The sequence below is a fragment of the Rhinopithecus bieti genome, unplaced genomic scaffold (genome assembly GCF_001698545.2).
Source record: "Rhinopithecus bieti isolate Rb0 unplaced genomic scaffold, ASM169854v2 scaffold_23868, whole genome shotgun sequence".
Classification (NCBI taxonomy): Eukaryota; Metazoa; Chordata; class Mammalia; order Primates; family Cercopithecidae; genus Rhinopithecus; species Rhinopithecus bieti.
The window spans coordinates 823880-840744 of record NW_016811202.1 but is presented as its reverse complement, the minus strand read 5'-3'; positions in this window follow the sequence as shown (position 1 = coordinate 840744).

Genomic DNA, 16865 nt, shown 5'->3' with positions numbered 1-16865 from the left:
AGAAATAGGAACACTTTTACACTGTTGGTGGGACTGTAAACTAGTTCAACCATTGTGGAAGACAATGTGGCGACTCCTAGGATCTAGAACTAGGATCTAGGATCTAGAACTAGAAATACCATTTGACCCAGCCATCTCATTACTAGGTATATACCCAAAGGATTATGAATCATGCTGCTATAAAGACACATGCACAGGTATGTTTATTGTGGCACTATTCACAATGGCAAAGACTTGGAACCAACCCAAATGTCCATCATTGACAAACTGGATTACGAAAATGTGGCACATATACACCATGGAATACTATGCAGCCATAAAAAAGGATGAGTTTGTGTCCTTTGTAGGGACATGGATGCAGCCGGAAACCATCATTCTCAGCAAACTATCGCAAGAACAGAAAACCAAACACCGCATGTTCTCACTTATAGGTGGGAATTGAACAATGAGAACATTTGGACACAGGAAGGGGAACATCACACCCCGGGGCCTGTTGTGGGGTGGGGAAAGGGGAGGGATAGCATTAGGAGATATACCTAATGTAAATGACGAGTTAATGGGTGCAGCACACTGACATGGCACATGTATACATATGTAACAAACCTGGATGTTGTGCACGTGTACCCTAGAACTTAAAGTATAATAATAAATAAATAAAAATAAATAAATAAAATACATTTATTTAAACATCAGGAAAGTATAAAAATCAAGAATTTGATGATACCAAAGAGTTGTTACCTTTGTTAGGTGTGTTGGTAGCAGTGTGGTTATGTAAGAAAATATTTGTGTGTGCGGTATCAGGGGAGACATAACATGAGGTCTGAGACTTGCTTTGAAATACTCAAATAGAAAAAGGAGAGAGATACATGAAGCAAATATGGCACAATTCTAATAATTGTTGTATCTAAGTGATGGGCATTTAAACAATACTATTCTAATTTTGTTTATTTTAAATTGCTTCTATTAAAAAAGATAGTGTGGAGACAGGCAAAACAGAATCTTCTGGATGACAATTCAGCCTGGTCCATGTGTATCAATGGAACAAAATAAATGGGAAAAGTTACTGCAAATCAGACTAACATGTTCATCTTTAGCTGCCAGCTGCTACGATGCCACAAAAGCACATCTGGTGTCAGTGATGACACTTCAGACGATGAGATCAGGGTGGAAGGAAGCGCTGCTGGTGGGTATAATGATTTTCTCTCTCACACATCTCATTTTTGTTAACACCTGAGATAGCACCTCAGCAAATCCAAGCAGACTGCCGAGTGGTTTGCAGTGCTCTTTCGCATCAGAAACATGGTGATCACACTCTCTTTGCTGATTCACTGGGGAATAATTTTTAGCCCTGTAAGTAGATAAAACTTTTGTTTTTAAGATGAAGAATTACAAAACCAGAGATGGCAAACACAGCCAACTCTGTGACCACTCTCCTCTCTAGTGGACTTCGCTAATTGATCACAGCTTTCTTTCCCATTAGATTTGACTTCTCACCATGCTTCTCCAGGTGGCCCCATATTCATAATATCTATTTGTCCTTCCTTCATAAAAAGTATTCAAATTAATTTATAGATTAAAGAACTTGCTTAGCCATTTTTTTCATTTCCACAGCAGAACAAACAAGAAGAAAAATACCTTGAATATCAAAGAATTTAGAATACTTTGAATTTAAGAATAACTTTATTGGGGATTATTGAAATCTGGAATAATTACTTAGAAAGATTAAGGTTTTTTTCTTAAAAGGCCTGTTAAAAGTGGTCAGAGTCTTATTGTCTGGAATAATTTAGGACAGGCCACACAGCAGGAGGTGAGTGGCAGGTGAGCGAAGTTTCATCTGTATTTTTAGCCCCCTCCATCACTCTCATTACTGCCTGAACTCTGCCTCCTGTCAGATGGCATTAGGTTCTCTTACGAGCGTGAACCCTATTGTGAAGTGGGCATGCAAGGGATCTAGGTTATGTGCTCCTTATGAGAATCTAATGCCTGATGATCTGTCACTGTCTCTCATCACCCTCAGATAGGACTGTCTAGTTGCAAGAAAACAAGCTCAGGGCTTCCACTGATTGTGGTTTCATCCTGAAACCATCCCTCCCCACATACACACACTGGTCTGTGGAAACATTGTCTTCCATGAAACCGGTCCCTGGTGCCAAAAAGATTTGGGACTGCTGACCTAGGACCAATGGGCTTCACAACCATTCTAAGCCATCTGGCATTTTTGCCTCCTCAGCATCCCTTTCCCTTCATCCCTGTAATAGAATGTTATTTCCTTTGGGGAAATCTGTGTGTCTGCATAGGACTGCCCCTTCCTTTTTACACAGTGGGGCAGACCTAGCTAATCAGATTACCTCATTTCTTTGACCACGGAAGTTAATAGTAGGATGGGTGCATGACTCAAACTGGGCACATTAAAATTCTATCCTGGCAAGATATTTTGGAAGAGTCTCTTTTTCCACTGAGTGCTGAAGTGGCTGGCTCTGAGGTTTGGGTTGCTGGTGGCTATAATGCCCTACATGTGGAGAGAGCCAACAAAACAGAAACATCAGAGACAATTCCTTAAATTATTTGAGCCCTGGGTTCTAATTATGCCTGAAGCAAGATTCACCCCTGGATTATTTAAATATGAGCAGCAATAAATTGCCTTACTTTTTCTTAGTTAGTTTATTTTTATTTTATTTTTTGAGACAGGGTCTCACTCTGTCACCCACACTAGACTGCGGTGACACGATCATGACTCACTGCAGCCTTGAACTCCTGGGCTCCAGCCATCCTCCTGTCTCAGCCTCCTGATTAGCTGGGACTACAGGAATGTGCCACCCCATCCAGCTGTTTTTGTTTGTTTGTTTTTTGTTTGTTTGTTTGTTTTCTGGAGAGATGGGGTCTTACTATGTTGCCCAGGCTGGTCTTGAATTCCTGGGCTCAGCTGATCCCTCCACCTCAGCCTCTCAAGTGAGGTTACAGGCATGAACCACCGTGCCTAGACTTTGTAGTTAGTTTAAATTGGTTGGTTTAAATTAGGGAGTCTTCACTAGCATGGCATGTGGGATGCTTCATTTATTCAATTAACGTTTATTAGTCTGCTCTAGTCACGTGACCACCCTGGAGATACAGAAAGAAAACAGTCCTTGTCTCACAGTTCACGGTTAAAAAGACAGTTATAATACAGTAATTATATAATACCTGACACATTACTGCTTAATATGTTCTAAGTACTATTCTAAACATTTTACATATACTAATTTATTTAACTCTGATAACAACCCTTTGAGATAGGTTGTGTTACTTTTTCCATTTTAGAGAAGGAAAATGAAGCACAGAGAGCTTTAAAAAGTTGTCCAAGTTTACTCAGTTCAGAAGTAGAAGATCTGGAATTCAAACCCACGTAGCCTGGCTTTTAATCATGATATTCTATAGCTTCATTACACCTAAGGCTCAATGTTGGAGTTATACTGAAAATAATCAAAATAGTGGCTACCATCCATTGAATGCACACTATGTGTCCAGTCCTAAACTAGGTGAATTTCTGCCTTAACACATTTAGTCTTTTCAAGAATTTAATGCAGCAAAGATTATTCTTTGTGTAGTTGAGGAAACTGAGGCTTAGAGAGGTTAAGTGACTTGACCAAATTGCACAGCTAAAAACAAGTGGCACAGACTGAATTTGGATCCAGTCATGTCTGCCTCTAAAGCCCTTCCTCTTTCCTTCACATTACCTTGGAGGGCCTTACATTCTAACTTTTCCACTAGAGGTGCAGCATTTCTAGGATGCTTATGACTGGCTGCCAGAAACTGAGAAATGAAGTCAACTTGGAGAATTCTCTAACATCAGAGGGTATGGCATATTTTGCTTGCAGCAGTGTCTTGGAATTGGTGTATATCTTGCAACCTGATACTCCTGAACATATATTTGCTGTAACTGGGAAGAGGTTAAGACACTTATTGTAAGCGTCCCCTTTGGGAGTAAAAAAAGGATGTTATTTATTTATTTTTATGGCAGTCATTCAAATGTTGAAGGAGGAGACATTACTTTTGTGCTGCTTCCTGCCTTCAGGCCAGACCTGCAAATAAGAAGGCTTTTGGATAAGGAATGAGTTGGGTATCCTGGGGACAAAGTGCACATTTCGTTAGAGATCCAGAGAATGAGAAGGTATATTTGTGTGGGAAGATTTTCTGTAATCCATAGAAGGCATTCTTGTCTAATAAAACCATCCCACAACACAGGAGAAGCTGGTAATGTTCCTCCATGTAACCAAATCATGCACAGGGTTTACTGATGCTCCACATTCCTTCAGGGAAAACATACACCTGTATGCCTCCTCATCCAAATATTTATTAAGTGCTTACAAATCTCTTTATCTAGATTAACTCATTAAAGCCACATAACACTGCCATGATACAAATGAGAAAAATGAGGCATAAAGAAAAGAATTCATTCAGCAGCAATTGAATTATCTGCTTACCAGGAGTCAATGACGTTTGCTAACCAGTTTTTGCCAGGCACATATGGTGTAATTAAATTAAATTAAATGTACAATGGAAACCTATGAAATATGAGTGTAAAAAGAAGTCGAGCTATTATTCCTATGAAAGCTAAGTTGGATGTTTTGGAAAGATTTAATAGAGTTTCTCTAAAAAAATTATTGCTATTCAGTTAGGTGACGTCATGCTCTTTTCCTCCTCTTTGCCTGTTGCTGCTAATTAGAAGGACTTTTATCATATTTTCCTCCTTCAAATGTATCCTCCAGGATCCAGCTCAATTATGATCTTTTTTGAGAAACCTCTGATGGTCTGAGTTCTACCAATTCTGCTACTCATTAGTGGTAAGTTGCTTAATGTCTCTGAGCCTTAGAGTCTGCACCTGTGAAATGGAGATGATATCTACCTTGCAGGATTGTTATAAGGATTGAGATGATGCTTATTAAGTTATCTGGTCCACAGTAGGTACTCAATAAATGGCCTTAATTTTGATGTGCTGATCTCATGTTAGGAGCTATGGAAACTGATGAACGAGACAGTCTCTGCCCCAGGAAGCCTCAGACTAGCACATCACTGCCTGCTGTTGACTCCTCTTGCCCCTTAGTGAGCTGAAGCAGATTTTCATAAATGTAGATGGAAATGTTTCTAGATGTTTTTAGATACCGACACCATTATGTCATCCAGGTTCTCAGTTAACATTTGATTTATTAACTAATCCTGAAGAGCGCCAGCACAGGTGACTGTCTTTATTTATGTATTTATGTATTTATTTATTTATTTAGAGATGGAGTCTTGCTCTGTCACCCAGGCTGGAGGGCAGTGGTGTGATCTCAGCTCACTGAAAACTCTGCCTCCCAGGTTCAAGCGATTCTCCTGCCTCAGCCTCCCAAGTAGCTGGGATTACAGGTGCCTGCCACTACACCTGACTAATTTTTTGTATTTTCAGTAGAGACAAGGTTTCGCCATGTTGGCCAGGCTTGTCTCGAACTCCTGACCTCAAGTGATCCACCTGCCTCAGCCTCCCAAAGTGTTAAGATTACAGGCATTAGTCACTGTGCCCAACTGTGACTGTCCTATACTTAGTCACAAAATGATTTGTCCTGAAGCTTAAAAGGGTCATAGGAATAACTTCAAAAGGAATAGGTTCCCATTCATGGAAGCCACATGGAGCAGGCTCTGGAATCTCTCCAAATCATGGGCTCAAATCATGACTCTACCATTCACTCGCTGTTTGACCCTGGGAAAGTTATATAATGACTCTATCAATTTCCTTATCAGAAAAGTGAGGATAATAATTCTCATTTCAAACAAATGGAATAAGGAGCAAATAAGATGAAGTGACAGGTGTCCAGCACAGTACTTGGCACATAGTAAATACCTAATAAATGTGTTAGTCTCCTAACAGGGGAATATAAGTAGGTGGGAATATAGAGAGGACACTGTTAACTGTGAGCTAAGGAACAGCAGGCTGGCCTTCCTTCAATGCTTCCTTTCCACCATCATCACAAAGAATCTGATCTGAATAGCCTATTGCTTTGTCCCTGCACACAGTCTCTTCTCAGTCTTTCAGCAGAAAGACTTTTTTTTTTTTTTTTTTTGAGACAGAGTCTCACTTTGTCGCCCAGGCTGGAGTGCAGTGGCCCGGTGTTGGCTCACTGCAACCTCCAACCCCGGGCTCAAGTGATTCTCCCATCTCAGCCTCCCTAAAAGCTGGTACTACAGGGGTGCGCCACTGCGCCAGGCTAATTTTTTGTATTTTTTAGCAGAGACGGGATTTTGCCATGTTGGCCAGGCTGGTCCTGAACTCCTGGCCTCAAGTTGATCCGCCTGCCTCAGCCTCTTAAAGTGCTGAGATTACAGGTGTGAGCCACCATACCTGGCCAGAAAGACTATTAATAAAATTCGTATTCCATTATTTACTTGCAGGATTATCTTGAGTGAGGTAAAGAGCCTCTGGAAATCTCATTTTCTTTTCTTTTTCTCTGAGACAGGGTCTCATTCCATTGCCCAGGCTGGAGTGCAGTGGTGCCGTCGTAGCTCACTGTAGCCTTGACCTCCTGGGCTCAAGGCATCCTCCCACCTCAGCTTCCCAAGTAGCTGGGACTACAGGTGTGTGCCACCACATCCAGCTAATTATTGTATTTTTTGTAGAGACGGGGTTTCGCCATGTTGCCCAGGCCAGTCTCGAACTCCTGGGCTCAAGTGATCTACCTGCCTCAGCCTCCCAAAGTGCTGAGATTACAGGTGTGAGCCACCACGCCCAGCCTGGGAATCTTATTTTCTTTATAATATGCAGCTGCAAGTGCATACACCTTGGAAGGATGATGAAAGGAATAAAAATAGTGCAAAGCATCTAAGCCACTGCTGACACATAATAGGTACTCATAGGTATTCAATGCATTGTAGCTAGTAATAGCATAGTAGGAGAACTCCTCTATGAACTAGAAGTTGGTCAATTAATTGAAAAAGTTGATTACAGGAGGGAATGTTCCTTAAAAAAAGATACATTCATTCTTCCCTTCACCATGCTTTACCAGTACCACTGAGAGCATCAAACCTGCACCATTACTATCCCCAATGCTAGCTCCCATCCCCACTCCTGGCCTGTACCAGTAGACATGAGTCACCTACAAAGATTAGAAATACTGCTCCAAACACAAAGTTTAGTCTGCATATTTTTTTTTTTTTTTTTTTTTTTAGTAGAGACGGGGTTTCACCGTGTTAGCCAGGATGGTCTCGATCTCCTGACCTCATGATCCACCCGTCTCGGCCTCCCAAAGTGCTGGGATTACAGGCTTGAGCCACCGCGCCCGGCCTAGTCTGCAAAACTTGCAGGTTTTCCTACTCACAGAGACCAAAACAAATGACCACGTGCTGGGGAAGAAGGAGAAGAAGGTGGGGGTGGCACTCACCATGGACCACAGAATAGGAAGACGGGGAGAAATCTGAAATAGGGGGAGGGGAGGGAAAACTGGAGGGAGGAGGAACCACAAAGGGGGAACTGCTTTGGTGACCAGCTGTCCTTCATGCTGCTGTCTGGAGTGGACTGTCAACTGCCTGTAAAATTCGGTTGCCCATGAGCATCCGATTTGAAATAAACTCTTCTGCCCTGGAGGCAGTGGCCAGCTTTCCTTCCCCATCTGACCCTTCCCATGTTAGCAGTATCAACTCTTGTAAGCCGCAGAACATAAAGTGAGGGGACCTGGCCTCCTCAAGGGGTTAAGGTGCCCTGAAGGGAAATCCTTATCCCCCTACCAAAGTGAGACTGGACATAATTAGCTTGACCTTGCCTTTGTGTTCGGATGATGTGGAATGCCCCCCAACCCCTACCTTGTTATGCATAGTTCAAGTTGCAAACACCAAGGATTTGGGGCGCTGTGTTTTTAAGTCAAACTGGAGACTCTCTGAGCTGGGACATAGAGTCAATGCAAAACCCACCAGTCAAAGACAACGGTCATATTTTAATCAAATGCACACTTCTGATTTAGTTGCTCATGCAGCTTATAATTAGACCTTGTTTTAGGGGGAAAAATTTAAAGCAGCTGTGTTTCAGTGCTATTCAGATCTGTGACTGACCCAGTTTTTAAAATTTAAAGAATGTGGCATAGATATTTGTCACGTCTTGGCACCTTGCTTACAGTCTGGTAAGATGAGTGTTGGGAAGCATTTTCTGAGCTGTGAGCATGGAAGAGAAAGGGCCTTATGGCCGGGCGCAGTGGCTCAAGCCTGTAATCCCAGCACTTTGGGAGGCCGAGACGGGCGGATCACGAGGTCAGGAGATCGAGACCATCCTGGCTAACACGGTGAAACCCCGTCTCTACTAAAAAATACAAAAGCTAGCCGGGCGAGGTGGCGGGCGTCTGTAGTCCCAGCTACTCGGGAGGCTGAGGCAGGCGAATGGCGTAAACCCGGGAGGCGGAGCTTGCAGTGAGCTGAGATCCGGCCACTGCACTCCAGACTGGGCGACAGAGCGAGACTCCGTCTCAAAAAAAAAAATAAATAAATAGAGAAAGGGCCTTGGAGCTGAGGGCATTGTATAGCCTGCAGGAAAAACTCCAGAGACATAGATAGCTATCTGTGAGATTTAATACTGAAAGGAATAAAAATAATAAAAAGCATCTAAGCCAGTGCTGACACTGAAAAGAAGATGGCAGGACAGACTCCTAGACTCAACAAGACTCCAGACTCACCGTAACAAGTGATAGATCTTAAAGACAAATCATTGTAGAGGTGTGTATGCTAGTGTTCTCGATGTTTTGCCACCCCCATCCTCATGGCAGAAGTGAGCTATAAAGCTGAAGCCTTAATAATAAATCTCACCCCCCTTCCTGTGTGCAGAGCCATCAGGCTCCTTCCTCAACCCTTGCAAAAAAGAAGATGGTTTATTCTAAAGAAACTGAGTGAATTAGGACTAGACTGTATTTCAGGATTGCCAAATACTGTATAATGGTTGGTTCCCTGTCTGCTCGTTATGAAAAAAAGCTTTCAGTAACACAACTCCCACCTACCTTCCCACACAGAAGTCATAGTCAGCTCTTCTTTGCCCTCCTTCTCAAACATGTGCAAGAAAAAACATTTCAGTAAAACAAAAAGGATAAGTTAACGTAACAGAAAGAAACAATACTGGAGGAAGGGGAGATAACTCAGAGGAATAAGCCAAATAAATGAAATAAACAAATGTAAAAGAATCACCTCTTTAGTATTCTCATAAAGATGGTGCATCTACAAAATAAGAACAGGTTGCTATGAAAAGGGAAGAACTCACAGTGTAAGATAGAGGCTTTCCCAAAGTTGATAACAATCCTAACACTTTAGAGAACATTACCAATAATGTCATATGTGAAGCGGAAAGAAACTTTTCCAATTTGCAACTATCCAATTATCAATTGCAAAGAACAAACTTTGGTCAACCATAGAGACAAAACTGAGTATCTTTCCATTTGCTGAGTTGAAAATGATATTACAAAATCATTGTCCTAGGAAGACGCTATCAAAGAGTAAACAGCTGGCCGGGCGCAGTGTACACACCTGTAAACACCTGTAATCCCAGCACTTTGGGAGGCCGAGGTAGGGGGATCATGAGGTCAAGAGATTGAGACCAGCCTGGCCAACATGGTGAAACCCCATCTCTACTAAAAATACAACAATTACCTGGGCGTGATGGCACGTGCCTGTAATCCCAGCTACTCGGGAGGCTGAGGCAGGAGAATTGCTTGAACCTGGGAGGTGAAGGTTGCAGTGAGCTGAGATGGCGCCACTGCACTCCAGCCTGGCGACAGAGTGAGACTCCTTCTCAAAAAAAAAAAAAAAGTTAACAATTAAAAGTTGTAGAGAAAATAAGTATATAGAACTGTGTCATGCAGTTAATTAATAAAAATATTATATATCTCTGGCTGTTAACTGTAAAACTTGTCACTTGTTATAATTTCCTTTCCCACTCTAAATACAAATTTACTATCCGATATAATTTTATACCCATAATTTAATATTATTTTTCTTAAAAAAGTCCCCCAAATTGTATAAGTTTCAGTGTCCATTAAATCAGGAAGTGGCCCTGGCAGTCAGCTACATTGCTTATAAATAGAATAGAGAAGGGGGCAAGCGAACAGAAGGCTAGACACTGTAAGATTTTAATTTAGATACTTTTCAGACACATGAATCTCACTCTATATTGCTTATAGCCACACACACAGATTCTAAAAGTATGAAAACATAGACTAGAAATTACAAGCCAATGTGTGAGAATAGTTGCCTTGGAGTAAGGGGTGCTCTCTGTTTTTAACTTTAAAAATCCTAAAGCAAAAAAGAAAAACTGTTCATGTGAGTTTTTTTATGATGGACACATAGATGTTATATTATTCTCAGTGATATTCTTGCTTCTCAGTTTAAATTGTACAACTGTAAAGTCATATTCACTCACAATTTAGAAGGCATTGTTCGACAGTCTTTAGATATGCCATTTCTCAGGATATATGCCAGTCAGATGCCATCCTTCATAGATGACCTGTGTTTTTTTCCTTCTTTATCCTTGTGATCCTTCTGTTTCACAGCAACATGTGTGAGTGTGGACCTTGAGTCTCTCATCATGCTAGGTTTCTGTGAACTTTTAAGCCTGAGGACTTATGTCCTGCAGCTTCAGGTAATTCTTTTCTACTAAAACTTGGTCAGTTTTGTCTCTGTCATTTTGTCTGTTCTTTTTTTTTGATCTCCTGTTTGTCAAATGTTAAACTTGCTATTTTTGTCTTCCATTTTATGCAGGTTTTTTTTTTTTTTTTTTTTTTTTTTAGACAGAGTTTTGCTCTTGTTGCCCAGGCTAGAGTGCAATGGCGCAATCTCAGCTCACCGGAACCTCCGCCTCCCAGGTTCAAGCAATTATTTTGCTTTCGCCTCCTGAGTAGTTGGGATTACAGGCACGTGCCACCCATGCCCAGCTAATTTTGTAATTTTAGTAGAGACGGGGTTTCTCCGTGTTGATCAGACTGATCTTGAACTCCCGACCTCAGGTGATCCACCTGCCTCGGCCTCCCTAAGTGCTGGGATTACAGGCATGAGCCACTGTGCCCAGCCGTAGTCTTTTTTTTTTTTTTTTTTTTTCTATTATATGGGAGGTTTATTTTACTATCTTAGAACCTTTATATTGAGTTTTTTGGCATTTATATTTTTGATTTTCTGAACTTTTTCCTGTTTCATAACATCCTGTTTGTAAATAGTCTGTCGACTATGAGGATACTCAAGAAGAAAATGAATTAGATGGTTTGAATTATAACATTTGCTTTTTGTATGTTTTTGTGTGTATACTGTTTTATAGATTGGGTAGTTTGAACACACAGGCCAATTTACAGTCGTGAGACACCATGCCCAGCCTCAACTTTCTTTAAAGAGTTAAAATGTAGCAAAATAGTCTATCCATTATAAAATTGTTTNCACCGCACTCCAGCCTGGGCCACAGAGCGAGACTCCGTCTCAAAAAAAAAAAAAAAAAAAAAAAAAAAGAATATGGGGGGTTTTTTTTTTTTTTTAAAACCTTTATATTGAGTTTTTTGGCATTTATATTTTGATTTTCTGAACTTTTCCTGTTTCATAACATCCTGTTTGTAAATAGTCTGTCGACTATGAGGATACTCAAGAAGAAAATGAATTAGATGGTTTGAATTATAACATTTGCTTTTGTATGTTTTGTGTGTATACTGTTTTATAGATTGGGTAGTTTGAACACACAGGCCAATTTACAGTCGTGAGACACCATGCCCAGCCTCAACTTTCTTTAAAGAGTTAAAATGTAGCAAAATAGTCTATCCATTATAAAATTGTTTAAGTCTTGAAATATAGGTACAAAAAACATTAAGAATGCTGAAATATATTTTCAAAGACTTGGAAGAGTAACTTGAACACAAATAAAATGGTCAAAGTTTATTCAAAAGTTGATAAAATTTTATATACCACTTTCAACTGAAATTTGGAAAGATGTTTTCAAAGGTTCCAATAAAATAAATGAGAATTAGAACACTGATTTGGATGTATATGCAACTTCACACACAGACTGTGGTATAAAAAATTTTATATATATATATATTTGGTTTTTGTCCCTAGTTCCTAGCACAGAGTTCCTAAAATCCTAATTTCCTGAGTGATAGGAGTGTCTTTTGTTATTCATCAGGCACCCCTTTGCACCACAACCAGAGTTTATACTAATGAAGTGACTCAGGGTAGAGCCCCTAAATAGCTTCAGGATCAGGGCTGGTCTCCAGAAAGACCAAACATGTGATTAGAAGTTGGGAACTTTTATTTTTATTTTTTCAGAGACAAGGTCTTACTCTGTCACTTAGGGTGGAGTCATCATCATAGCTCACTGTAACCAGTGGCACAATCAAAGCTCACTGTAACCTCAAATTCCTGGGCTCAAGCCATCCTCTCACCTCAGCCTCCCGAGTAGCTGGGACTACTGGCATGCACCACCACATCCAGCTAATTTTTGTATTTTTAATAGAGATGGGTTTTTGCTATGTTGACCAGGCTGGTCTCAAACTCCTGGCCTCAAGTGATCCTCCCACCTTGGCCTCCAAATGTGCTGGGATTACAGGAGTGAGCCACTGTGCAGATTGAAGGTGGGAACTTTTAGCTTCACCCTCTGACCTCCCGGAAAGTGAAGGGGGCTGGAGACTGAATTATAAAAGCTCTTGAATGACAAGAGTTAGAAAACTTTGAAGTTAGTGAACACATCCATGTGCTGAAAGGGTGGAGCAACCTGACTTCACAGGGAACTCCTGTGTTTGGGACCCTTCTAGACCTTGTACTATGTACCTCTTCATTTGAAGGTTCATCTGTATCCTTTATAACAAAACTGTAATAGTAAGTGTTGCACTTTCCTGAATTCTGTGAGTCACTCTAGTGAATTGTTGAGTCTAAGAAGGGTGTCATGAGAACCCCTGAATTTGTAGCTGGCTGGGCAGAAGTGTAGGTATCCTGGGCACCTCATTCACAGATGGCATCTGAAGCAAGAGCCGTCTTGTGAGACTGAGATCAGTGCTACCTCTGGGACTTAGTGTCAGGATTGAATTGACTTGCTGGACACCCAGCTGGTGTCAGAGCATTGGAGAATTGTTCTGGAAAAATGACATATATTTGGTGTTAGAAGATACTGAACACAGATTTATTTGCTATTTTGGCAATGTGCCCTACAAATAAAATTTTGGTAAATTCAGTTTTATACAATTTCCATCAAAAAAGAAAATGATTGCTGCATTATTGAGTATACTCTTGACATAAGAGAACTTCTATTTCAACCAGCTGTCAATGAGTACTAAATCCTCCACTTATAATTTTGCACATGTGATGACTGGAAGATTTTTCTACAGACTAACTTCAGCCTCCATTATTGTCAACCTTTGCTTCTCTTCCATTCCCCACATACTTTTCATGCTGGACACCATAGTATGCATTCATATTAAATATTGATAAATACTGTTGGCTCTGCACCATCACGTCATAATGCTGGTTCTGTTGGTTCAATAACCATATGTGAAGGTTATTGTGAACTACATAAGTATATCTTAGCCTGTTTAGTGTTGCTATAACAGAATACTGCAAATTGGATAATTTATTTCAAAAAAGAAATGTATTTGACCCACAGTTCTGGAGGCGGGAAAGTCCAAGGGCATGGCACTGACATCTGCTTGGCATCTGGTGAGGTCCTTCTTGCTGTGTCATCATGGTGAAAGGCAGAAAGGCAAGAGAGTGCCCAAATGAGCAGGCAAGAGGGGGCTAAACTCATTTTTAGAAAAAGCCCACTCTCAAGAAAACTAACACACTCCCATGATAATGACATTATTTATGAGGGTGGAGCCTTCATGCCGCAATCACCACTTAACAGTCTTACCATTTAATACTGTCACAATGGCAATTAAATTCAACATGAGTTTTAGAGAGGACATTTAAACCATAGCAATGTCCAACTAAACCCAAACTAAAGGTATTCTCAACTCATTTTCCCCTTAGCTGTATTCCAAAAACGTCTGTAGTCATTCCACTGCCACCCTGCATGAGGAGTAGTTGTAGGGGAAAGAAAAAGTGGTTTTAAATGATTGTGATGAGAGAATTTTACCTTTGCAAAATTTTGAGAACATATGACCATGCAACTATACTGCTACCAATCTAGGAAGGGGCCTGTTGAGTGAAAGACTATGAAGCTTCATCTCCATGAGCTAGAGTCATGGAGCTAGCGTCTAACTCCATGAATTAGAGTCAGATTGCTCTAGTTCCAAGCCCAGCTCTAGCACTTAGGCACTTAACAACTGCAGGACCTTAGGTAAGTTACTGTAAGATGGAGGTTAATAACTACTTCACTGGGTTATTGTAAGAGTTACATGAGATAGTACTTGTAAAGCACTTAGAATAGTGCTTCACATGGTAAGCACTTAACACTTTCTTCCTAGCAGAGCTTATCCAGTCTCACGGCTTTGAATACTGTCTATATGCTAATGACTCCAAAATTGGACATGTGTGTTTAGGCCTAGTCTATCTCTGAAAGATCTTTAAAGAACTAGCAATAATGTCAGCCTACTTTTGATTTACTAAGTTTTAAAATTAGTACTGTAATACCAAAACTAGCTGGGCATAGTGGCATGTTCCTGTATTCTCAGCTACTCAGGAGGCTGAGGTGGGAGGATCACCTGAGCCTGGGAGCTGAGGTTGCAGTGAGCCATAATTGTGCCACTGCACTCCACCCTGGGCAGCAGAGCAGGACCCTGTCTCAAAGTAAAGTAAAATAAAATAAAATTAGTACTGCATATTACAATTTTAAAAATACATAAAAAGTAAGTAGTCTTGGAACCCTTGTGCTCTGCTGGTGGGAATGTAAAATGGTACAGCCACTATAGAAAAAAGTATGGGGTTCCTCAAAAAATTAAAATGGAATTACCACATGATCCAGCAGTTTCACTACTGGGTATACACTGTACCTAAAATAACTGAAAGCTGGGCCTTGAACTTTTATGTTTTGGATGTGGGATAAAGAAATAACTTATGAGCCTACAAGGTTGTCCAGTTATTCAAATAGAATTCTACTCAGATTTTCCAAAAAGATAGATCTTGGCTTCTTGACAGATTGTATTATCAAATAATACTTGTGTACCTGGTGAAATCTTGGAGAAGCCATAGGGAAGGCAAGTTCTATGATTTTACCTGATAAGAGAACACATAGGGAAAAACAGTAATAGATGTAATTTGCTTTGTTCCAGGCATATAGTTATCTCATTGAACCTTTAAAATATGTGTTTGTGGTGGTGAGCATTTGCTTCATTTAAACACAAGGAAACCGAAACTGAAATAGAGAGAAGTGTCTTGCCCTCGGTCACACAGCTGGCATGTAGGCAGTCATTTTTATTCCAAAGCCTGTGTCTTTGACTGTATCATATTACCGCCTCCTGGTATACAGTGTGGAAATTGTTCCTAAACCTCAATAAACTTTCCCATTTTCCTTGTTCCTACTTGTTACCACATGAAAGAATATAGCTGTATGTATAACTGGAAGAACATGTACTTTCACACAATTTTGAATTATTATTATTATTATTATTATTATTATTATTATTATTATTTGAGACGGAGTCTCCCTCTGTCGCCCAGGCTGGAGTGCAGTAGCACGATCTCGGCTCACTGCAAACTTCGCCTCCCGGGTTCACGCCATTCTCCTGCCTCAGCCTCCCGAGTAGCTGGGACTACAGGCGCCCGCCACCACGCCCAGCTAATTTTTTGTGTTTTAGTAGAGACGGGGTTTCATCATGTTAGCCAGGATGGTCTCGATCTGCTGACCTTGTGATCCGCCCGCCTCAGCCTCCCAAAGTGCTGGGATTACAGGTGTGAGCCACCGTGCCCAGCCACAATTTTGAATTATAAACAGTTCCTGATAAAGTTAATAATAAGTCAGTAATTTATTGCATTATATTGAGAGTGTGTTGCAAGTTGTTTAAATAGTACCCTTTCTCAGGCAGTCACACATATCACTGCAGAAGTATGATCATGAAAACAAAATTTAGAGAGGTAATATTTACATTGGCTTTAGCAATGGGGGTATGGCTAAGTCATAACTGAATCACAAAATACACATGTCTTAATGTCCAGTTATTAGCAAATTATAGGATAAAAATACTACTGGTGAAAATATGTCTCCCTACATGTTCTATAATACTTAACAACCTAAACGAAAGAGGGAAAGGTAAGCTAACAGTTGTTTTAAATTAAAGAGGAAGAATAGCAGCAATTGAAAATCATGACAAACTCAAGACACCACCAAGGATTTGATGATCTGATAACAGAGTCTATTCCCCAAATTCAGGGCATTCCAGCTGTGTTAGGCCATTTGTGCATTGCCATAAAGAAATACCTGAGACTGGGTAATTTATACGGAAGAGAGGTTTAATTGGCTCATGGTTCTGCAGGCTGTACAGGAAGCAGGGCACTAGCATCTGCTTGGCATCTGGGGAGGCCTCAGGGAGCTTTTACTCATGATGTAAGGTGAAGCAGAAGCAGGCACTTCACACGGTGGGAATAGGAGTAAGAGTAAGTGTCGTGGGAGATGCCACGTACTTTTAAATGACCAGATCTCACAAAAACTCATTCACTATCACAAAGACAGCACCAAACCATAAGGGATCCACCCCCAATGAACCAAACACCTCCCACCAGGCCCTACCTCCAGCGTTGGGGATTACAATTCAACATGAGATCTGGGTGGGGACAAATATCCAAACTATATCACCAGTTATCTGTGTGAGGCCATGAACAGTAGGAGGCAAACTGAGGTTGCCACAATTGGCCTGGAAGACAGACTTCCTAGTGGAATACTGAAAATTTAGAGTCTTTAACAAACTCTTTTTTTTTTTTTTTTTTTT